Genomic DNA, 24,273 nt, shown 5'->3' on the forward strand with positions numbered 1-24,273 from the left:
ACCACTACCACAGTTTTTGACCCAAATTTGAAGCAAGTTTTACTAAAAAAAAAAAAAAAAAAAACTGGCCAGGACTATGGACACTGGCCAGTTCCAAATCCAGGATTTCCAGAGAATGACTGTGAATTATGTTAGTCAGGTGGTTATAAAGGCAAAACCCACAAGGCTATGTACTTTCCACCTTTGTCCAATTCGGGGCAAGCATTCATCGTGAAGTACTTCCTGCCTATGTGTGATCAAGGACATCCTGTCCAGTTGGGGCGACCAACCTTGTCTACAGTCGTGAAAATCTTTGATTTGCTGCCTTAATGAACAATGGCCCCCAGCATTCCAAGAAGGTATCTGTCCTCGGTCAAGTGGGGCTTACAGGTTTATCTGCCCTTGGGCAAGTGGACTTTACAGGTTAGAGGTAGTTTTGCTTTATAGATCTCTTAAGCACAGTGATTAAAACCTAAAACATAACCTTTAGCCCTCGGAGCAGGAGCCTATGAAGAAATGGGGAGGTTAAGTAAATCCAGCATGCATCTGTGTTGGTTCCTTAAGACCACATGTAGGAACTCTCAAACTTCCAATATGTCAGCCCCAATATGTTAGATAAGGAAGGGAATTGGATGGAGTGGTGATTCAGAGAGGCGCTCGCACATATTTCTAGCAACCAGTCCCTTTCGAAACGTTGACATCATGGTGGGGGACGAGGCCAAAGGAGGTCTAGCAGCCAAATTACACTGTTTTTGAGTTAGAACTCAGAAGAGCAAGCAGACTTAGCAATGAAGATCTGTAGGCAACTGCATTGCCGAGGGGCTTCCTGGGGGAGGAGGCATGAGCATATTATCTCACTAAGAAGATGTTATTCTTCTCATCTCCTTAGTTTGTCTTCAGGGCCATCAGCTTTCCCCACCAGGTGACCGATGGATCTGTAAAAGAAGGGACAACCTTTATAATCTACATAGAAGGTCCTGTTTCCAACCAGGGCTAGTGGTAGCAATCAGAATCTATCCTTTTGACCAAGAGGAAATAGCTTTTCATTAACCTAATGTTCCATACCATATAATATTTTAAATATTAAGGAGAGGAAGTACTAGTACTTCCTTTTGTAATGTTACCAGGAGAACAGGAAGTGAGGCTCAAAACTAATTATGAGGGAAGGGTCTAACCTAGGGGCTTGGAAGGCGGGCTCTCTACCTAACACTTCTGTAGAAGAGTCATCCCTGGGCATAGCCAGCCAGTGATCAGTGATGGCAGATCCTAAGCCACTGGCTAGGAGACCAAGACAGAAAGGAAAAGTGGTGGTGGTGGTAGGAACGGTAGCAGCTTTGAGTAGGAGCCCTATTGTGTGAAGAAGGGCTCTAGGGCACTTTCCAAACTGCTTGGACTGATTTGCAGTCAGGCCATTTTTTCCCTTGGACAACTTTATATATTATGCTCGAGGGTGGGCGACAACCCGGACGTATTTACTTAATGATGTGGGAAGCCAGTAAATAAAATAATTACAAAGAGCGACAGCCACTTAATGAAAGGGGCTGAGCGGAGGATGGGGGAAGGACAGGGTGAGATGCTTCGGGATGAGAGACAGAAGAAGGGGATGAGGGTAAGGAAAGGTGCTCACTCCCACTGCCCCGTGGAGTTGGTTCTGATTTAAAAGAACCTGATATTTCTGGAAAGCATCCAGCCCACATGTTCCGGCTGGTACTCTTGAAGTCCTGGCTACCCTTCCTCACCTCCCCAGCTCCCATTCAACCCTAGACCCAAATTTCCCAAGGAGACAAACAACCCACTTCAGGTTTAGATTTACATTAGAAAGAGGCCTTAATTACTTCTGATCTCTCACACCTCAGAGGAACTGATTTGAGCTTTTCAGATGCAAAGAGTGTTAATTGGTTAAGAGGCCCAGCTGAGCTAAACCACCCCTGAGAAGGAAGGGGGTGGGGAAGAGGCTCCCAAGGAGGTGACTGATGCACTCCTCAAGTTTCCCAGAGATCTGAAGGAGAGCGTGAGAGGAATTGACACAATAGTTGGTCTGGGTTCAGCCCTCCAGTCAATCCTTCTCGGCCTCCTTCACTCAACTGACAAGAACCCACCCACCCCGCTGTCTCCCGGAAGCTCTACCCCCTGTGTCTCGCCCCTGGCTTCCCAGCAGGCAGAACTTTTTGGGCTCCAGGTTTCTAATTACAACACTTCCCAGCCTGAGATGGTTGTCTGGGAACTGAATGGCCCTTCTGCTAAAACAAGAATCCTGGTTGAGCATTGTCTCTTCGTAGCTCAAGGTAGGTGTCTGGGAAATGTGAAATGAGTGGAAAAGCAGAACAAATGGTTACAATGTTAATGAAGTAAGCCCTCACACATCTCGTTCTATAAGATTCAAGCTGTGCAACCTCAGAGACTCCCGCCAGGGTAATCTCCTCAGAGGATCACCATAGGCAGGTATGTATTTGTGAGATTATTGAATTTCTACCCCCACACGAAATCAAGACCCTCCTTTGTTTAGTTTGTAGATGTTCTATTTGTAGCAACTTTATATAAATACAACGAATATAAAACTGAAGATTTAAAATGTCGAGTCAGCCCCAAGAACAAGAAATATGACCAAAATGACGCTAAGGCACATCCTGATATTACTGTTCCAAGCACGAACAAAGAAAACCTTTTAAGAAGCAGCAAGAGAGTCAGGTGTGGTAGTGTGTGGTGTGGTAATACACATCATCTCAGTACTGGGGAGGCTGAAGTCGGAGGATCATGCCTAGGTTATATGGCAACTCTCAATAAATATATTAATTAAAAAAAAAAGGCTGGGAGGTAGCTCAGAAGTAGAGTGTTTACCTACAGTCCGTTTAATTCCCTGCAAAAACCAGGCGCAGCGTACATCATGTTCACAGTGTAACTCAGAAGCCAACGACATTCTGCTGGACAGGCAAAGAACTGACTGTCTGGGAAGACACCAGATTAAATAAGAAAGAGACACAATTGGAAGCAGAGAGGACAAGAGAGACAAAGTATTTTTTATTGCTACAGGCTGGTGTCTCCTGTCCCCATGGGAGGGGAAACCCAGAGGTGGGGGTTTCTGGGGGACTCGTTTATAAGACCGCTGGGTTTTTCTCAACTTCTCACCCAGATGTTTTCTCTGTGCGGATGTTTCTTTCTAGAAACCCTTCCCACTTGGGAAGCCTGCCCTGTTTTCCCTACCTGCCTGTTGACTTCTAACTTCCCCACAGTGGGAACAAGGTTAGAGAGTAACAATATTTCCATCAGACACTTTGTATGTGAGAAGGCAGATAAATAGGAGCTGGAAGAATGTTTAAACAGTTAAGAGCAGTTTTGCTTTTGCAGAGGATCCATGTCTGGTTTACAGCACCCACACTGGTTAACCCCAACTACAGGGGACCTCATGCCTTCTTCTGACCCCCATGGGCATTCCCGTACATGTGTACACGTCAGTGTGTGTACTTGTGGATGTGCATGCACACATGCACACATGCACACATGACACATATGAGTAAAAAAGTTAATTAAATCTTTTTAAAGAAAAGATAAAAATGCCTTTTGAAGAATCTCCCTGCACAGTGAAGGTCCCCTTTAGGACTCTGGATTAGGCACAAACCACACCAAAACACCTGATTTCACAGAGAGATCCTTCATAAAGCGAGGGGGGTGGTGGTGGGGGTAAAGCGACTCAGGCAGAAAAACAGTAGCAAATGGCTTTGTAGGTAAAGGGGCAGTCTGGGTTAGAATGGGCTAGAATGCAATGGTATATTTTAATTGGGCATTTTAATTAGATGAGCCAAAGGGGGCTTTTGATGGCTGGGCTGCAATACTTTGATAACTGGACCTTGGTAGTCAGTCTCGGGAGGAGGAAATAGCCGAAGAAGGGAATAGACCTTGGGGGCTTGAAATGGAAACATAAAGGGTTTTTTGCTTTTGTTTTTTTGAAAATCCATTGGGTGGTGTTTTATTGGGGCAAACAGGTGAAGGATTGCTTTCCTAAAGTGGACACAGGTGAAAGACTAAGGCAGACTCATGAAGGAACGTTTTACTAAAGCAGACACATGAGAAGGGTGTTCTGTTCAAACAAACGTGTGAAATGACAGGAGATAAAAGATTCTTTGCTAATGACACGCATGTACTGATCTACCTTACACTGTGTAGCTGAGCTACATTTGTAAGGACGCTATAGAGAGAAACTCACCAAAAAAACCTTCTGGCGGTGTGCTGCAGTTTCTTGCTGCTTCCAAGGGCTCGGGCTGAAGGAAGAGCTGTGCTGTGGTAAGGCACATGGAGGACACTTGATGTTGGGAGGGTATAAATAGGACTCTGTGGAGTGACGCACACAGAACTTGGCTTGCTGGTACAGCTAGCTGTGCAATGCTTGTGGGCCTTGGCTTCCCTGAGAGAGGCACAGCCGAGAACTTCTGGTGTTCCTGTCGGTGCTTCCTGCCGACTTGAGCTGAGGCTGAAACCTGGCTGTCTCTGCTCCCTCCAGTCACCTCTGTTGCTAACCTGACTCTACTGAACTGAATGGCTGGTGTATCCGTGAGGTGTTTGCCTGTGGATGGAGAGAGGTCCACTCCCTCCCCTCCACTCCCTTTCCCACTACCTCTGGTAGATGGTGAGCTATAAGGGAGGGTAAAGCGTTTAAGAACCACCATTAAAAATAAGATTAAAAAATTTAAAGTTACAAGGGCTACCTTTAGGACTTTAATATTAGAGGGAATGCAGGGAGGAGGGAATGAGTCTCTTCACCTTTCCTCCTTGGCGCTGTAGTTAGGCTATTTCTAGATCTAACATGGCCAGCAGCCACCACGGAGCAGAGATTTCTGTGTAACTTTGGCCCCCACAGTCACACAAATAAGTAAAATGTCATAGCTGAGTCTGTGGCGGTGGTAGTGGAGCTGTTGGTGTTCTCTCATGGGAGTACTTCCGAGGGTTACCAGTCCCTCACTTGAAATCCCAGCCGCCACTCCCTCTTGCCTCCCAACTGCACGTGATCTTAGATGATGCTACACGGGAGCTAGGCGGTTGGCACACCAACGGAAGAGCTTTTCTGAGTCCTCAGCCATGTGGTGGGGGACCCTCTGCTGAGGTAGCTTTCAGTAGCTGCGCTTCTGTAAGCAACCCCATACATACACCCGTGTTCCTAAAACCAACTTCAATAAATTCATTAATTCACCATGCTGGCCGTCGATGGGCTCATCTCTCCAGTATGGGGATGGTTTTGATGGTTGAACAGGCGTTTCTTTACACCTCAGAGACGTCATACAACAATTGACTTTTACACTCATCAAATGCATTCAGGGCTTAGTTGGCCTTTTAACAAAAGTCGAAGTCAGACATAGCAGGCTTGGGGAAAGAGCTGACATGAAATAACCCTCCGGAGTAAGCTGGTGACAAGGCCATAGGGTGGGAGAGCTTTAGGGGGATAACATCTTACCAGAGAGTGTGAGGGCTCTTAAAGGGAGAGCGGACCTTCCCTTCAAACATGGGAGAAGAGCTTCAGTAGAACAGAAAGCTTGAAATGGGAGAGTGGGAGGGAGAGCTGGCTGAAATGGGAGATCTAAGCTCAGATCTCCCAGCAAAGGGGATTTCAGACTTCTAAGGTTTGCACAGGGTAGTGCGAAATAGGAATTCATGCCTCCAACTTCCAGCACAGAGGCCAGCCAGTACTAGTTGGGACTTTAAACTTTGCAATTGTAAGGAGGAGGGGCTGGGTTTGCTTCCTCTTCACACACCCCTGCCAGTGTGCTCTAACCGACAGCAGTCTATCCCGCCTCAGGAGCAAGGTGCAGGGTGGGATAGGAAGATGGGAGTGGCCTGATTTCTAGTTTCTAGGAGTGGGGGCCAGGGAGAGGGGAAGGAGAGGGGGAGGGGGAGGGGGAGGGGGAGAGAGAGACAGAGAGACGGAGAGAGCTCTCTGTCTGTGATCTAACAGTGGGTAGTTTGCTTACTATGCAAGCACCAAGATCTGAGCTTGTCTCTCCAGCACCCATATAAAAAGCTGGGTGTGGTGTGTGTGGCTATAATGCCAGAACCAGGAAGGGCAGAGACAGAGGGAGCCTGGGAACTTGCTGGTCCAAGTTCAGTGAGAGACCTTGTCTCAAAAAATAAACTGGAGAGCAATGGAGATAGATGCCCAAAATTAGCCTCTGGTTTCTTCACAGGCATGCACGGGGCGTGCAAACACACACACCATGCAGAGAGATTGAGAGAGACTGACAGACAGACAAATTAAAAACAAAGCCAAAATAAAACTTTTCAAATAGATAAAAAGCTAAGAGAATTCAAAATGAATATGCATGCCCAAAAGGAAATGCTAAAGAACTTGTTAACCAGACAAGAAAAATGACATTCTGATGGAATTATTATTCCACAGAAAATAATCAAAAGCATTAGACATGGAAACTATATGGTAACTACATTTTTTAAATATCACTTAAAAGCTTTTAAAAGGTAACTTGCTATTCGCATAAAGCAATTACAGTTTAATATGAGGTATGTATAAAAGTGGATGTATAAGAATAGCAGAGTAGAGCGCTTGCCTAGGAAGCGCAAGGCCCTGGGTTCGGTCCCCAGCTCCGAAAAAAAAAGAAGCAAAAAAAAAAAAAAAAAAAAAAAGAATAGCAGCAATGTTAAGAGCAGGGAAATATGCCGCTGGAAGGTTCTTAAAAGACATTGTGTGTGTGTGTGTGTGTGTGTGTGTGTGTGTGTGTGTGTGTGTACATATGCTGTAGCTTGTATGTGGAGGTCAGAGGATAACTTGAAGGGACCTATACTTTCCTTCCATTATGCAGGTTTTGGAGGTCACTCTGGTTGTCAAATGTGGCAGCAAATACCCTTACTGATAAGTTGTCTTACCAGTCCCCTTGTAAAATTCTTACCCTGTTCGGGAAGGATTGAGGTGGTCTACTCTCTGCAGTAATTAGAATAAGAATGGCCCACACAGGTTCCTATAGTTGAGTGCTTAGGCACCAGGGAGTGGAACCCTTTTGAAAGGATTAGAAAGAGGTGTGGCCTTGTTGGAGGAAGTGTGTCACTATGGGGTAGGCTTTAAGGTTTTAAAAGCCCATACCAGACACACCCCCTCTCCCCCACCTTATAGATCAAGATGTAGCTCTCAGCTACTTCTCTAGCCCCATGCTCATCTGTTACCATGCTCTGCCATGATGATAATGGACTAAGGCTCTGAAACTGTAAGCCAGCCCCAGGCTAAATGTTCTGTCTATAAGAGTTGTCTTGATACTGGTGGTGTCTCTTTGCAGCCATAGAACTCTAAGACACTATTTTTGGTGGTAGACTATGAGAAATTAAAATATATTCTAAGATTAAATGGGGCATGGCAATAGGAATATGTAATCACAGTCCTTAAGGAGGCTGAAGCAGGAGAATTGTGAGTTTGAGGCTAACCCGTTATGTTTACTGAGAAGCAGGCTCATAAAACCAGAATGAAAATAAACCAGATGTGTTTTAAAACTTCCATAGCAAATGCTGGACTGTATGTTCTGGTTTGCTTTTTGCTGCTGTGATAAATACCACGACCAAAACACTTTGGGAGGAGAGGAGAGGGCTTAATTTCATTTTATAGATTATAGCCTATAAAGTAGAGAAGCCAGAGCAGAAACTCAGGGCAGCAGCTCAAACAGAAGCTACCGAGGAACACTGCTTGCTGCCTTGCTTCCAGGCTCATGATCGACTACTGTTGTGTTTTATGAAAAGGAGCCAGGATATATTTTATAGAGTGTGGTATGGTGAGGTGAAGGGGGTTCCTCTGTGGGCCCAGGCTGAGGCATCCCTTCTCCCTGAGGTAGTAGCAAGACAATGGATGCAGTGTAGAATAGAGTTTATTTAGGGGCATGGGAAGGGGAGTTGAGAAGGGAGGAGGGAGGGAGGGAAGGGAGGGAGGGAGAGAGAGAAGGAGAGAGAGAGGGAGAGTGCGTGAGCGTGAGCCAACAAGCCCCTTTTATAGCAAGCCAGGCCTACCTGGATTTGCCAGGTAACTGTTGGGTGGAGCCTAGAATGAATGCCAACAACTACCAGGCCTCCCTGCATAGGGAGGGAACCACCCACAGTGACTGCTGGGCCTTCCCACATCAATTAACAACGAAGAGAATGCCCACAGGCCAACCTGCTAGAAATAATTCTTCACTCAGGGTGCCTTCCTCCCAGGCTTTGTCAAGTTGACACCTAAGATTACCCACCATGCCATTTAAACATGCAACAGTGGTATGAAAGTTATGGGGGTAACCAAGCACTTTACGACATGATGTGAGGTCTGCGCCATGGGAGGGAATTCATGCTTAGTGCCGTAAACCTAGTCAAAAGCCCGTGGCTTAGGATTTTATAAGTCCTAAAGGGTGAAACTACTAATGTTGCTTTATTAAGTGGACTTGTCAACTGCCTTCTAAATATTATGTTCTAAATATATAGTCATAGATTAGGTTTGTTCTCAGACCAGAGAAACTTCTTTCCACGGTGCTCAGCAGTTAATGCAAAGATTCATAACATATGTATGTGTGTATGTGTGTATGTGTGTATGTGTGTATGTGTGTGTGTGTGTGTGTGTGTGTGTGAGAGAGAGAGAGAGAGAGAGAGAGAGAGAGAGAGAGAGAGAGAAAGAGAGAAAGAGAGAAAGAGAGAATAAGAAAGGAACATATTTGGGGTTGGAGATGGAATGGATATGATCAAGATACATGGTATGCATGTATGAAATTATCAAAGAATAAATAAAAGATGCTTTAAAACATACAACTGAAAGGAAAAATTGAAACTAATTATTGTTGGATATATATCAATACCCTTTTATCAAACAGTGATTGACAAAAGAACAATCAGCATTTAGGAGGCAGAGCAACATTGTCAACAACTTGGCCTAACTAGTATTTTTTTAGTAGTTCTTGCAATAGCAGAATTTACATTTACCACAAGTGCTCATGGCAGATTTACCAGCATAGACTGTATTTTGGGCCATGAAAGACATCTTAACGTATTAAAACCAATTCCCTTCGTATAGACTGGTTCTCAAATTGCAATGATCAAATTGTAAAGCAGTGGAAGAATTTAGCAGAATCCCGTGGGAGCTGAGCAACACATTGCTGCAGTGTTAAGTAACTCGCAGGTCAGAATCTTTAAAAAGACGACGGTAGACGGGATTCTGAGCAGAAGTGCACGGGAATAAAATGTTAGCAGTGTGGAGTAGCAGTGCGGAGCAGTTCTTAAAGGGAAATGCTTGGCACCAGAATAAAATAGAGACCTCAAGTTAGTGACCTCAGCTCTTACCCTAAGAGAGTAGGCAGGAGAGAGCCAGTGAGACGCAGATAAGGCAAAGAAAGAAAACACAAAGAAGGATAGAGCGGAAGTCAGTGAACCCAAGTAGGGAAAGCCAGGGCTTGCCAACGAAACCCAAAGGGTAGTGCTTTGAAAGGAAAGTAAGAACAAACCTGGGAGGAGATTGATTGGTCAGGAAGAGAAGATCCAGGTTTCCAATGTCAGCACCAGCAGGGAAGGGCACAGCAGATTCTGCAGGGGACAAAGGTTAATGAGATGATATGCAATGAATTCAGTGATCTGAGCAGTCACTGAAGGGCACAGACATTACGGAGTCACAGCCAAGGAACAATCCAAGGCATCCTCCATTTGTGAAAGGAACTGAATGTTCAGGTTGCACTGCAGCCTACAAAGCGTGCCCCAGAAGCATAAGCCCAGCTCAGCACAAACTCTTCCCAAACGTTTACAGTGGGCAGGGGATGGCGGGCGTGTGCGAGCAACTCCAGTTCTCACACGATACCAGCATTCCCTTGATACCAAGGCACTGGAAGACGTCGTAAGGAAATAGAGATAGTTCGATAATCTCAACAATCAAATTTATGGCTGCAGATCGAATCTGATAATGGGCTAGGAGGGGATGCGTCTTGATGAAGAGGCATTTCCTCAGAAAGACACGGTTGGCTTCACATTCAAAACTCAATCAGTGTGGCTCATATTAGCAAACTACACCAAGACAACAATAAGAAGGACAACAGGCGGGGGGATGGGTTAGTGGCAAGGCGATTGTTCAGGATGTGTGAGTTTAACCAGCACTTAGAAACAAAAATGAAAAACAATGACCTCAAACACAGGAACAAAAAAGTGAACAAAATCTATGATAACTCCTGATGAAAGCTTGGTAAACTAACCAGGTAAAGGTCGCCCTCCACTTGATCGGGAACTCCTCCTGCATTTCCAAAACCAGCATCACAATCGCGTGCTTTCCTGTGAAGATCAGTAACAATACAGGGCCTCTCTTCTTTTTAAAAACGTTATTTCTGTTTAACACTGTTACTGTGTGTGTATGTGTGTGTGTGTGTGCGTGCGTGCATAGTGTGTGGGGATACGTCATAGGCACACATGTGGAGATCGGAGGAGCACTTCGTGGAGTCAGTTCTCCTCTTCTGCCTTCATGTGGGGTCCAGGGATCACATTCAACATTGCAGGTACAGCAGGGTACTTTATCCATGGAGATATCTTGCTGGCCCGCAGGGTATCTACTCTTGCCATTTCTGTGAAGTGTTGCTCTTGGAGGAACTAGCCAGTACCCTCAAGCAAGGAAAGAAATCAGAGGCATCCAGATGGGGAAGTAAAAAACAATAAATCTTCCACATCCAGCACTCTTATTTATGTGGAATTCTAGTGGGATGCACCACAAAGCTGCTAGAAGCAATGGGATTTTGGTGGCGATAGATCATTCTACAGAAATTCAATATTTGTTACATGCTATCAGCAGGTAATTGGAAACCGAAATAAAAAGAGGGGGCCCGGTGAAAACCATACATCTAAGGAAAGTTATAGAAGCCCGTTCCCTAAGACTATAAAATATCACTGGGAGAAATGAGCAGAGACGGGAGAAAGTCAGAAAAATGGATTATCTTCATACCGGTTCTCTTCAACATCATCTGTGACCTGATTTGATCTCAAATCAGTTTTAATCATCCACAATAAGGGGCTGACAACTGCCCATAACTCCAGCTCCAGGGGATCTGATGCCCCGTTCTGGTTCCTATAGGTATCCACATGCAAGTAAATAGAATTAAAAATCTTTGAAAACGACGACAGCACCTTCTCCCATGGAGCCTTCACTGCGAAGGCTCTTCAGCCCTTGCCCTGGTTTTTGGCTCCACCATATGGTCATCTTCTCTTGGGACCTTTCTGAGCATTGGCTTCCTCATCTGTGGAATACGCAGTAATGCTTACCCTAGAGGATTTTTTTTTCTTTTAGGAAACTCCAACATCTTACTGATTAGTGTAACTCGGGTATGTATTAGAATGCCACATAGGGAGCCACTATCTTAGGGAGGCTGATTTTTTTTTTTAAACTGCTATTGTCATCCTTGTATCTAGAGCCCAGGCTGGTCCCACACAATATCCCATACACTGATGTCCACTCTTCAGTCACCTGCCTCTGACTCCCTGTGAGGGCAGGAGAATGTCATACTGAGAGGCATCTGGCTGCATCCCATGGGTTGGAGACTAGGATTAGGTGGAAAGAACTGGAATCAGAGGAGAAGGTGACAGAGAGGACCCACAGGGGAGTGTAAGGGCAACAGGCTTCTGAGTCACCTGCCTTCATCACACGCAGCTGTGCGACCTCAGGTAAGGCAGACCAACCCTCTCTCCTTACCTGTCCTCGAGCTGTAAAATGGAGAAAATACATTTATCTGAGGGGGTTGTATAATTTTATGTCATAGCCACAACACCTCTGCTCGAGTGAGCTAATATGTCTGCTGGATCTTGGCAGATAGTAGGGTATTCAAACGCAGGGATAGGAGAAGCAGCAGAAGGGGAGGAAGGGAAGTGGACGTAATCGAGGGTACATTGAAACCACTGAACTGGACCACTCCATGGGGAGAAAGAAAGATTTATTGGGGACCAAACTGCTGATGCTGTCTCTTGGGGTAGGGGTAGAGAGGCAGAGAACCACAAAGCAGTGAGGTTAGGAGAAAGCCTTGTTAGTTTTAAGGGGACAGGTGGCAGAGAGTGGGGTGGGGGGCAACACACAAGCCAGAACAGCCTGAGGGATACTGTGGGGACTTGGATGTCGCAGGCCTCTTGGGTTAATCGGGGACTAGATGCCCACTGCTGGACGTAGTTGCGGTAGGTGGCAGATAAGGGAAGTAGTGGTTTCTGATGAACACCGATCCATGAGGTTTCTGAGGAATGCTGAGTTTAGGTTTGTTTACCTGACTGCAATCCTTCTGTTTACCTGGTAAGGACAGTCTGAGTGTCAGTGGCACTGCCAGCTTTGGACCAAACAGTGGGGACAGTACCTTGGACTGAGGGATTGGGAACAAGAGAGAGGTCTGGATGGGGAGTGTGGACGAGGGCTCATGGCCTGAGAGTTTCATTAGGTTGGAGGGAAAGTCTCAGTGAGGGCACTCCTACAGTGAGGAGAGCAAGGAGGACAATGTGTGTGTGTGTGTGTGTGTGTGTGTGTGTGTGTGTGTGTCTGTGTCTGTGTGTGTCTGTGTGTCCGTGCACATGTGTGTATGTCTGTTTGTATGTCTGTGTGTCCGTGCACATGTGTATATGAGTGTGTGAAAGTGTGTGTGTATGAGTGTGTGAATGTTTGTGTGGTCTGCAAGTAGCAGAGTAGGTTGTTAAAGTCTGGGGGTCTGGGGTAGGGAGTGCAGTTCTCAGAGGAGTGAACCTGGTTGGAGTAATGGCAGGGAAGGTTTAGAGGTTTGGAATAGTGTCTGAGTTGGGGTTTCATTGCTGTGAAGAGACACCATGACCATGGCAACTCTTATAAGGAAAACATCTAATTGGGACTGGCTTACAGTTTCAGAGGTTCAGTCTATTATCATCATGGTGGGAAGCTTGGTAACATGCAGGCAGACATGGTGCTGAGAGAGCTGAGAGTTCTACATCTTGATCCAAGGCAGCAGAAAGAAGAGGCTTTCTTCCACACTGGGTGGAGCTGGAGCCCTAGGAGACCTCAGAGCCCACCTACATAGTGACACATTTCCTCCATCAAGCCCACACCTATTCCAACAAGTCCACACCTCCTAAAAGTGCTACTTCCCATGGGCCAAGCATATTCAAACCACCATAAATAGCTCTTTGGTTTTTGCTTTATTGAGACAGAGAATCTTGTTATGTAGACTTGACTGGTCATACACTCCTGATCCCTCTGCCTTTGCCCTAGTGCTGGAAATACTGAGGTGCACCGCCTTACTCAACCTGTGAAGTAGCTTGTGGCCAGCAGGAAGGCTAGCCAGGGTGGGCACCTAGTACTCCCACCAAGCTCTTTCCTTGCACTGGGCTACTTGGAAGGATGAGACTGAAGGGGACACAATATCATGGGACACTAAATATTTTATTTCTTCCCTACTAAATTTGTCTAGCCTGGCTCAGTTTGGAAAATTCAGTGAGGTGATGGAGCCTGAGGGTTCTTATAGTATTAAGAGCCAATGGGAGTTGGGCATTTCAATACCAACTGTGGTGTTGGATAGCATCTTTCTGAGGGTCATGCAAGCTTGAAGAATGTGTTCTGAGGACTCAGCTGATTTCATTTCCCTGCCTGTCATCTTTCTTTCTTCCTTTCTTTATAAACTACTTGTTTTTGCTTGTTTGAGATAGGATCTCTAGATCAATGTCACAGATGGACAATGTCACAGATGGGCAATGATGTCACAGATGGGCAATGATATCACAGATGGACAATGATGTCACAGATGGGCAATGTCAGACATGGATGGTCACATTTCTGTCTTTCCACAAAGTCAGAATTTATTGAAAAACAACGAATTCACAAGGTACAGTTGTCTCAATGGCAGTGATTTGCCAGATATCCCTGCTTTGCTTGGCAATCCCAGCTGAGGCAAACACAGGTTCTTATCCAATCTTATTACTGATAGTTCCCTAATGCTCACACATTACATACCATACAATAAATATATACATATTGTCTTAGATACTTTACTGTTGCTTTAAAGAGACACCATGACCAAGACAACTTACAGAAGGAAACATTTAATTGGGGACTTGTTTACAGTTTCAGAAGGTTAGTCCATGGTCATCATGGTTTGGAACATACCAGCATGTAGGCAGACATGGTGCTGGAGACTTACATCCTGATCCCAGGCATGAAAGCGGGCTGGGCAAGGCATGGGCTTTTGAACTCAAAGCCTTCAGTGGCACAACTCCTTCAACAAGGCCACCTCCTAACCCTTCCTAAACAATCTACCAAATGGGAACAAAACATTCAAATATATGAGCCTGTGAGGGCCATTCTTATTCAAACCACCACACATAAGTTACAGAATGACTGTAAGTTTGGAAAGAAGCATTAGTGGCCGACACCAGGTTGAGAGCGAAACTAAGGAGGTGAAAGCACAGATCCAGATCCAGGTGACGGGTGGACAGATGGACAGTAGATTCAGATGGATGGGGGGCAGGGAGAGACAGAGAACAGGTGAGCAGACAATGTCACTAGCTGAAGCCTAGGAACAGTCACTGATGCACACACCAGGGCTGGAGCCCGGGGGCAGGGGGTGGGCACACAGTCATTGACGTACACATCAGGTGGCCAGATGATAGGTTGGTGGGGGGCTCTAGCTCTGGCAGGTCTAGGTGTCTACCTCTTAATGGGGTCCAAGTGTGGCTGTTACATAAGGAAGTCTATTTTCCCTCTGATGTACCCAATAAGTAATTGGCTCTGGTTTACCTAATATGATTTTAATATCATACCATGGACCCTTACAGTTAGAAATCACACTGATGAACTCATAGGATGGTGCCTTTTCCAGTCCCTGGACATTTATTAGTCTGTGTTATATGGGTGGTGCTGGATAGATGGTCCTCTTTACAAGTCTTTACCTTTAGGATGGACTTGAAAGCTGCCCGTAAAATGGAGACCCTTATGGCAAGGTACAGTGTGGAAACCCAGTGGACTAACAGAGTAGAGCCCAGCTTGATCTCAATACCCAGGTTAGCTGAGGATGACCTTGAACTTCTGATAGTCCTGCCTCTTCTTCCCACATGCTAGACTTACAGGCATGTTACCACCCCACCTGGTTTACATATCGGTTGGGATTGAACCCAGGACACAATGGGAAAGCACTTTACAAACTGAGATTCAGCCCCAGTCTTCCTCTGTAATTTTTAAGCAGAGGTAGAAATGGAAGCTTCTAGAAGGCGTTGTTGACTCCCCAGCCAGGGCTGCTCTGCCCGTCTGACTCTTGCCCTCCGAGCCTATCACACCAGCTTGCTGCTCTTTCCTCCTCCTTTCCCCGTTTCACCTTCAGAGACAGCTTTGCTCCTTGATCTCTGACTTCTTGTCAGCTGTGATTAATGAAGAAGGCTCACAAATACATGACTCTCTTCTGTACCCAGTTTACGACAAACAGATTAGACTGTTTAAGTCAGAAATAATGCTACTTAGCAAAGCTGGGTCTAGTGATGGCAGAAATTAAGGAGATTAATTTAAAGGTAAAAAGAGAGCGACAATCATAGATCAACACCTGAAAAGTCTCGCCGCCTATACACATCCCTAATTGAGAAGTATGTGGAAGATTCCATCCGTGAAATTCAATTATCATGCAAGCCAAGTGGAAGCGCTTCCCCGGGGAAGGAACCCAGCAGCCGCATCAAAACGACCCCACCTGTCTGTTTTGGTGTCAAAAGAGTGAGAAGCCTGCACGATGAAATATAGAGCTTGCATCAGCTTAATGAAAAGTTAAAGGGTCTCTTCCTATAATGGGAGTCCCATCCCCCGACTCGCCCAGCCCTTGTCAGCACTGCTATTGGAGACTGATGGCGGACAGACTTGCCACCCCATCTTGACACTCCATTGTCCCAGCGTCAAAGCAGGGCAGGGATGGATGGAGTTTGCCAGTAACATCTCTCCAGCCCTATGCCCCTTCCTCTGATTGGGGGCTTCTCACAGGAGCAATCAGAAAAAAAAAAATCCTGGAGACAACAGCTGTAATGATTACAAATGAACCAGTGGTAATTGACTGGCTTGTTAGCTGCAGGAGGGGGCGAAGTGTGGCGAGGTGGGTGGGGGAATCTCCTCATCTCTGTCCCCTGAGAGCTGCAGAAATCCACTCTTGCAACCTCTGATCTTGAGGCAGGCGGGAGAGTCCCTTTGGGTTAACTGCCTTGTGGTATTGGTGGTGGGTGGAATCTTGTTCCCTTCTGGAGCACAGAGGCTTATATATCATCTGCAAAGTGCTTCCCCATCCATCAACTCAGGAAAAAAACCCTGGGATAATGTTTCCCGTTATATAGAGGAAGAGGTTGAAGTTACGAGATTGATTGGCCTCTTCGTTTGCCGGATTCCCTTCTAATGTATGTAGCACCAAGATGTCCATTTAGGCTTTAAGAGACTCAGTCTCCGGGGAGTCATATTCTGGTGGGGAGGATTAGACATAAGGGATGTGAAGGTCACCAAAGGTCAAGTGCCAAAGGGTTATGGAAGAGGGATGCTTTAGAGAAGTCAACAATGGGAGAGGTGGCATGTGTGGTCCCTCCGAGAGCTGGAGTGAAGCCTGTCCTGGTTACCACAGCAACTCACGTGTTTGGCAGAGTGGTTTTCAGAAGTAGCTGGGTAAGAAAGAAATGAATGAAGGATGATGGTGTCTCTTCAGAAAGGCATTAGAGAATAAAGAGACATTGGAGAATTTGAAGAAGAGGCAAGTCATGACGTCTTGACTAAGAGAACGGGAAACCCGAAAACACAGCTTGTGGCCCCGAGGACAAGCAGCTATTGGTGCTATCTGTGAGCGTGTGTCCTGCGAGTCTCTTCTGCACTGTCTCATCTCATGCAGGGTGACAGTCGGGACAGCTCCTTCACACCCAGCCCCCTTCTCTCAACAGCACTGGAGCACTGTTCTACAGACCATCTGTGCCTCTTCTGTGACTTTTCAAATTGTTCTCTCCCCGCCCCCATCTCAGGAGGGATTTTGCATTCTAGGCTAGTTCCAGATACAGGCAGGACTGATAGAGAAGAGCAAGCTTTGAGAGCATGTATGTGTGTGTGTGCATGTGTGTATGTGTGCATGTGTGTGTGCATGTGTACATGCATGTGTGTATGTGTATATGTATGTATGTGTGTGTGCATGTGTGTATGTGTGCATGTGTGTATATGTGTGTGCATGTGTGTATGTGTGTGCATATGTGTATGTGTGTTCATGTGTGTATATGTGTGTGCATGTGTGTTCATGTGTGTATGTGTGTGTGTGCATATGTGTGTGTGTATGTGTATGTATGTGTGTGTATGTGCGCGTGACTGTAAATTGTTTGATGCAATGTCCAGTGGACAGTAACAACCCACCAAGGTGACTCTTCACATTAACACTCACTAACACTGCGTTATTTTAAGTGCCCCTGTGCCTCAGTCTGGAAGGGATACTCGATACTTTTCTTGGTGCTGTGACCTGACAAGGATCTTGAGGAAGGGTTTATTTGGGGTCATGGTGGGGAAGGCGTGTGGCGGAGGCTGCTTGCTTACATCTGGGCAGATGGGGAAGCACAGGGAGATGACTTCTGGCGCTCAGCTCTGTTTTTCTTTTTATTCAGTCCAGAACCCCTGCCCGTGGGATGATATTAGCCACACACAGGCTAAGTCTCCCTCTTCAGTGAAGCTTCCCTGGGAGAACCCTCACAGACATGTCCATAGGTAGGTTTTCTAGGTGAGTCTGAATTCTGTACAACCACAGGAGAGTGTCCCCACCCCCGCTGTCCTCCCTGAGCAGGAAGGGTTGACGGTGTGGCCTCATTTCTCTGCCTTACCATTTGTGTCTGGGCCAAGTGGATCTGTCAGCCACAGGAACAGCCTAAAAGGCAAAGACTCATGAAGGAGAAAGCAGAGAAGGTCAGCCCGTCTCTAATGATAGCTCTGTCATTTCCAACCCATCACCTCAAAATAATAGTGCATCTGTCCGGGCCGCGTGGGAGGAGGAGGTTCCAAGAAAACTTGAATGTCTGTGTTGCAGGTCCTTCTGCATCTGTAATCCCTATCTGTGCCTCCTGGACTGACCCCCATGGAGGGTACTGTCCTTTCCCATAGGTCACCAACTTAGGATAGGTCCCTAGGAGGTGACAGGAGGTCAGAGAAGGGAAGGAGAGAGAAGCCAGGGTATCACCTCTCTGCTTCTTTCCTGCTGTGGCGTGTCTGCGGCAGGGTTTGGGTCCCTTGTGGCCTGGCATGTTCCAGTTGCTTCTCCGTAATGTCGGTTCTCCCTAAGCACTTTGTCCCCCCTGGTGACTGTGGTTCCCACTGTGGTTGGCAGGGCGGATTCTCCTCCTCCTCCTCTCATAAGGGATTCCCTTCTTAAAGACTCTTCAATGGATAGATTTCTATTTGTCATCTGCCAGGTGTCTGGTGAGCATCAGGAGGGAGGGAAGGTTCATGAGACATCAGGAAAGGGTATGTATGAACTGTGTGCTGCGTGTCTCCTGCGGTGGCCACAGTCACTGGAATTCAACAAAGCCCAGGCCAGGAAAGAACTCTACGACCCTGAACCTGCCAGTTCACGAGTCCCTGCTGGAGTAGGGGTGGGCTTTCTGGTGATGGAGTGGCTTCTGAGCCATCTCTTATCCTTGTAAGCAACCCCCACCAACATTCCTGTTAGTAATCTCAATAAAAACTCATTGGGTTACCAAGTTAGACGTTGGCACAGTCCTTACTTTGGTCAGCTGTGGGTTCTCTTCCTGGGATGAGTGTGTGTGTGTGTGTGTGCATGTGTGTGTGTGTGTGTATATGTGTGTATGTGTGTGTGTGTGGTCCTGTGTGTGTGTGTATGTGTATGTGTGTGTGTATGTGTGTGTGGTCCTGTGTGTGTGTGTGTGTGTGTGTGTGGTCCTGTGTGTGTCTGTATGTGTGTGTGTGGTCCTGTGTGTGTATGTGTGTGTGTGTATGTGTGTGTGTGTATGTGTGTGTGTGTGTATGTGTGTGTGTGGTCCTGTGTGTGTCTGTATGTGTGTGTGTGGTCCTGTGTGTGTGTGTGTATGTGTGTGTGTGTGTCTGTGTGTGTGTGTATGTGTGTCTGTGTGTGTGTGGTCCTGTGAGTGTGTGTATGTGAGTGTGTGTGTGTGTGTGTCTCTGTGTGTGTGTGTATGTGTGTATGTGTGTGTGGTCCTGTGTGTGTGTATGTGTGTGTGTGTATGTGTGTGTGTGTGTGTGTATGTGTGTGTGTGGTCCTGTGTGTGTCTGTATGTGTGTGTGTGGTCCTGTGTGTGTGTGTGTATGTGTGTGTGTGTCTCTGTGTGTGTGTGTATGTGTGTCTGTGTGTGTGTGTGGTCCTGTGAGTGTGTGTGTGTGTGTGTGTGTGTGTGTGTGGTCCTGTGAGTGTGTGTGTGTGTGTGTGTGTGTGTGTGTGTGTGTGTGTGTGTAGGGTTTTGTTTGTCAGAAGGGACCCTAGTACTCACAGAATAAATAGGCAAATCACCACACCTACCTTTTAAAAAACAAAACAAACAAAACAAACCCAACAAAAAACATGGTTGTGGGGATCTGAACTCAGGTTCTCTATGTTAGTAATTCTAGTCTCTACCCAACAGTCACCTAGCAACAGTCACCTGCCAGGTACAAGCCAGAATCAATCAATCAATCTCTCTCTCTCTCTCTCTCTCTCTCTCTCTCTCTCTCTCTCTCTCTCTCTGTTCCCTCCCCTACTCCCCCCCTCCCCCACATGTTCCTGGCCGGCCAGCCTCTTCTCTTCTTTCTCTTCTCTCTCTTTCTGTCCTTCTCTGTCCTCTTCCTTTCTCTACCTCTACCCCCTCTCCAGGTCCCCCTCCCCCAGTAAACCCCCTTTTATACTAGGCCTGGGGAGGCCTCAGCATGGGTCCACTGAGGTACTCCTTCCTGCACCACACCACCAGTTTTATAAAACATGACATTCACGCATACCTTCCATTCTGAGCCATTCCAGCCCCTCGTCTTGTTTCTTTCCTACCATGTTAATAAGATGTGAAGTGACACCCCCCCCCCTCACACACATTCACTATCTTTTGAGACAGAGTCTTGCTGTGTAATCCCGACTGGACTTGAGTTTAGGATATTTCTGCCTCTGTTTCCCAAGTGCCTCACCATGCCGGCTGCTTCTACTGGTGTTACAAGAATAAATTGTTCATCAAACAGGACGAAACTTGCACTTTGCCACCTCGGCTCCAGGTTTATTTCCTTCTTTCTCTTTTGTTTGGGGAACAAAGTCTTCCGATGTAACCCTGGCTGGCTTGGTGCTTCCTACGTAACTCATTCTTCTGTTTCAGACTCCTAAGTACTAACCACTGGGATACCAGGCACGTGAGACCACATTGGACCCCAGGTTCCTCCTTATCCTTCTTCCTGGATAATCAACCTGCTATGAACTCAGTTCTCAGCATACTGGCTATGCCACCTGGTTCCCAGGCTCTGCCAGGGCCTCCGGTGCCAACAAATACCTTTCATGTCCCTCTAGGGCAGAGCCAGGACAGGCACCTGATGGTCAACATATGCTTTTATTTGTCTACCTCTTCAGCTCCTGTCCAGAGGTCAGGGGTCACGAAGAGGTTCAGTGGCAACTGTCCTCTCCCTTCTATCCTGAGCTCTGGTCCTACTCCAAGAACGACTCCCAGGGTGACCCTGGACATCTGGAGTTACTCTCCCTTACCTGCAGGTGAAAGTGTAGCCCTGTCTGGCACCCCAGAGACTGTTTTGAGCTGGCCAAGCATGGGGGCCTGGGCCTGGTGTTGCCAGAGTGCTCTCTCACAAGGAGCCTGCATGTTTCCTTGATCACACTGTCTCCTCCCCTTGCCCTGTGCCACTGGATGGGATTCCATCTATCACACCAAGCCCAGACTACACATAAAAAAAATCTGGCCACAATGTTATGTGGGTTTGATCCCAGTGTCAGGCAGGTAGAGATGGGCAGATCCTGGGGCTCACCTGCCTCATGGGTAAGCCTCAGGTCCCAGTGACAGAACCTTGCCTCAAAAGCCAAGATGCAAACCCTCTGAGGGGTAATGCCTGAGATTGACGTTTGACCTACAGACATATGCACACCCTCACAAGTGCACCCACATAAACACAGCTGCACATGTACAGCCATACGCAGAGAATCTTTAAGAGCACATTACAGCATCTCATCTACTAAACCCAGGCCCAAGGGCGCCGATTCTGAAGCTCTAGCTCAGGTCAGGGTGACAAGGGGCCCTGTTACTCTAAAGGGAAAGGAAGACCCAGATTCCTGAGCCTCAGCCTTTGCCCCCACCCTCCTGCACAGTCCTCCAAGCTGTCACTGCCTCTCCTAGGTGGCACAGCGTGATCCAGGTCGTCCTTCCTACAGCCGACCAGACAGAAGCTGCTGCTGCTTTGGAAAGAAAATTATGATGAGCACAGAATTTATAATCCGGCGGGTTCAGCAGATATTTGTATGCTTCGCTGAAATGTGCACTTTCAGATCGATTCCACACTGTATCTTCTTCAAATTATTATTCTAAGCTTGCAAAAAACGGAGCATGTTACTGATGCAAAAATAATAAACTCAGGAAATCTTTCATTAGTCTTCCCTCTCGAGAGTCTGCAAAGGGTTTAAGACATTGAGAAAGTCTGGGACAAATCCAGGACTTCTGACGAAGAGGTTGGAAGGGTGGCGTGCCCAGTGACTGATATGGGGGGCTTCACGGGGGCAGGCTTGAGGGAGGTGTTCATTCTTTTCTGGAGCCGTGACATAGTTCCCTGGGTTACTGACTTCAAGGAGGCTGATGAGTTTTGCTCTTGGTTTCAGGTTCATGGTGACTTCGTGGTGAGAGACAGAGGAGAAGGAGGCTTCCGAGAGGGCAGGAAGCAGAGAGCTAGGGAAGAGTCAGGGCAAAGTGCACCTCAAGAGATGCTTCCTCTGGTCCTATTTTCCAAAGTTGCCACCACTGCCTCATACCAATTAGTGCTCTTATTGTTGTGATCAAATACCTAACCAAAGCAGCATAAGGAGGGGGAGGTGTGAGTTACTTAGTGCAGGCTTCAGAGGAGACCAACCCCCATGGCCAGGAAGGTGCTGGCCATTGCCTCATCCTAGCAAGGGACCGGAAGCAGGACCGAGTTGTAACATTCTGAGGCCATTCTGGGTGGTGGGGTAGGGGGGCACTTTCACCAACTCAGTCCTGCAACCTCCTCAAAAGAGCAGCAGCAACTGGGTACCAGGTCTTCAAAACATGAGTCTGTTGGGGACCTTGCAGATTCAAACCATAAGGATGGGGGTCTGTTTGCTTTGTGGTGCATGGAGGAAAATCTCAGGGACAGTGGGGAATGAGGACAAGCAAGCCTGGACCTTACTTAGGAGGGTTAGAACTTTTCCAAGACAGATGAGATATGTCAGAGATGGAATTTTCCATGAAGAGGACAGATCTCAAGCTGTTTTTTGCTCCCTTAGCAGAAGTTGAGAGTAGGGCGGGGAAGGAACAGTACACAGCAAGATGATGGTTTGTCCATCCATCCGTCCATCCATCTATCTGTCTGTCTATCTATCTATCTATCTATCTATCTATCTATCTATCTATCTATCTATCTATTGGGTTTTTTTGAGATAGGATTTCTCTGTGTAGCTTTGACTGTCCCAGAACTCATTCTGTAGACCAGGCTGGTCTTGAACTCAGAGATCTATCTGTCTCTGCCTCCCAAGTGCTGGGATTAAAAGCCACCACCACCCAGCTGCATTACGTGGTTTATAAATTTTATCTGGCACAAACATTCTGCCACCATATGCCATAAAGTGTTGTTGATTCAATCCAATTCAGATTAGTTCAAAGGCCCCAGTCAAATATGCTGAGCCCAAGAAGCATGGGGATTTGAGTAAGAATGGCCCTCATAGGCTCTTATATTTGAATGCTTAATCATCAGGGAGAGGCTTTATTTGAAATTATTAGAAGGATTAGAATGTATGGCCCTGTGGGGAGGAACTATGTCATGGTGGGGAGGGGAGCTGGGCTTTGGGCTTTCGAAAGCCCATGTCAGGTCCAGTCTCTCTCTCTGCCTATGGATCAGATCATAGCTCTCAACCACTTCTCCAGCACTTCCATACCGGCTATCTTTGCTGCCGTGCTCCCTGCCATGATGATAATGGACGAGGCCTCTGAAACTGTAAGCCAGCCCCACTTAAATGCTTTCTTTGACAAGAGTTGCCTTGACCATGGTGTCCCTTCACAGCAACAGAAAAGTGACTAAGACACGGGCCATTTCATAAATTCTCCTATTAGTCCCTGAGGACCGTCAGAAAGCGATGATCCTCAGTCTACGTGGTTCTATCCTGTCATATTTGGGACCCAGTCAGGTGGGCCAGCACTGCAATCCAGAGAGGAAAGGAACTGTTTCCAAGGCAGTGGAGCAGAGAGAGTGGATTTCTCAGAATTTGGCATAGCCAGGAAAGCATAGTAAGGTTGAAATGAATGATGTAAAATTTCTATGGCACTTGGTCATTTCTACAGGCTAACAGTTGGGTTGGCCCTGGGGTCGATGGGCCTGCAGGGCTTCCGGGTTTGGCTACAGTGATGAGGGGCTCTTGAGATGGGTGAATGATGAGAGTCTAAGGTCTCATGACCCATCCCATTTAGGCACTTACCATTTAAAACAGGTGTATCCAAAAGAGAAACAAGCCGAGAAAGAAATTAGGGAAATGACACCCTTCATAATAGACCCAAATAATATAAAGTACCTCGGTGTGACTTTAACTAAGCAAGTAAAAGATCTGTACAATAAGAACTTCAAGACACTGAAGAAAGAAACTGAAGAAGACCTCAGAAGATGGAAAGATCTCCCATGCTCATGGATTGGCAGGATTAATATAGTAAAAATGGCCATTTTACCAAAAGCGATCTACAGATTCAATGCAATCCCCATCAAAATACCAATCCAATTCTTCAAAGAGTTAGACAGAACAATTTGCAAATTCATCTGGAATAACAAAAAACCCAGGATAGCTAAAGCTATCCTCAACAATAAAAGGACTTCAGGGGGAATCACTATCCCTGAACTCAAGCAGTATTACAGAGCAATAGTGATAAAAACTGCATGGTATTGGTACAGAGACAGACAGATAGACCAATGGAATAGAATTGAAGACCCAGAAATGAACCCACACACCTATGGTCACTTGATTTTTGACAAAGGAGCCAAAACCATCCAATGGAAAAAAGATAGCATTTTCAGCAAATGGTGCTGGTTCAACTGGAGGGCAACATGTAGAAGAATGCAGATCGATCCATGCTTATCACCCTGTACAAAGCTTAAGTCCAAGTGGATCAAGGACCTCCACATCAAACCAGACACACTCAAACTAA

At 46.5% G+C, this 24,273-nt stretch overlaps 1 long non-coding RNA gene across 2 annotated transcripts; it reads right to left on the reverse strand.

Annotated features, from left to right (window-relative positions):
• Positions 1 to 742: 742 nt before the first annotated feature.
• Positions 743 to 4,268, reverse strand: LOC103692348 (uncharacterized). Of its 2 annotated transcripts, none has more exons than XR_015621415.1 (3): positions 4,181 to 4,268; positions 2,818 to 2,920; positions 743 to 914 (listed from the first exon to the last, which is right to left on the reverse strand). It is a non-coding gene; the product is annotated as an uncharacterized LOC103692348 (long non-coding RNA). The 2 variants fall into 2 exon arrangements; XR_015621414.1 differs by having other exon boundaries at positions 2,818 to 2,924.
• Positions 4,269 to 24,273: the final 20,005 nt, after the last annotated feature.

This window comes from Rattus norvegicus, chromosome 5 (assembly GCF_021556685.1).
Source record: "Rattus norvegicus strain SHRSP/BbbUtx chromosome 5, alternate assembly SHRSP_T2T, whole genome shotgun sequence".
NCBI classification, from domain to species: Eukaryota; Metazoa; Chordata; class Mammalia; order Rodentia; family Muridae; genus Rattus; species Rattus norvegicus.